The following is a 722-nucleotide window of genomic DNA, read 5'->3' on the forward strand; positions in this document are numbered from 1 at the left end:
TATTTGTTGAAACTGTCCTTCCGATATGATTTGAAACTGTCTCATTGCTATCTGTTTGTCAATAAAACTTTGAGAAAAAAAAAAAAACATAAAAAGATGAGTGTTACTTTTATATTCCAGAGAAGCAATGAGTAAACAAATAAAAAATTCATTAGAGACAGTCTGCTATGGCTGAGATGAAAGTTTGATGTTAGAACTCGGCTTTCAAAAGCCTAAACTCTAGTCAGTGGGTCATTAGCTCCATAGGCAGCCAAACTAAAGAAGAGCGATTTGGGGATGGGCAATGCCTGTGTTCTTCATTGCTTCAAGATCGCAAAACTTAGCTTAGTGCCTTCCCAGATGGGGAGAACAGTGAGTCTTAAGAGCTATGGCCATGGTTATGTTGAGAAAATTAAATTGCAGCTATGCTTTGGAGTCTTCCTTATGGGTGTCTCTTCCCCAATTTTACCAGTTCATCGAGTGCCATTGAGCACAGGCATGGGAGGAAAAGGTGTGAAGAAGACGTGCAGTGTGATAGGCTCGCTCAGTTCACAGCTGAGACAGCTTTCCTCTTGGTAACGCCCCAAAGCCCTGGAGCTGGAATGTGCCCTGGACTACACTAGACTGAGCATATACCTGCAGGTGTCGTCTACAGAGGAACCTTTTCCTCTTCAGCAACACCAGGCAGATTCCAGGGAAGAGTGTCTCTTGTCTTACATGATAAAAAATGGAAACTTCTCTCT

The sequence above is a fragment of the Octodon degus genome, unplaced genomic scaffold (assembly GCF_000260255.1).
Source record: "Octodon degus isolate 3935 unplaced genomic scaffold, OctDeg1.0 scaffold00021, whole genome shotgun sequence".
Taxonomy (NCBI): domain Eukaryota; kingdom Metazoa; phylum Chordata; class Mammalia; order Rodentia; family Octodontidae; genus Octodon; species Octodon degus.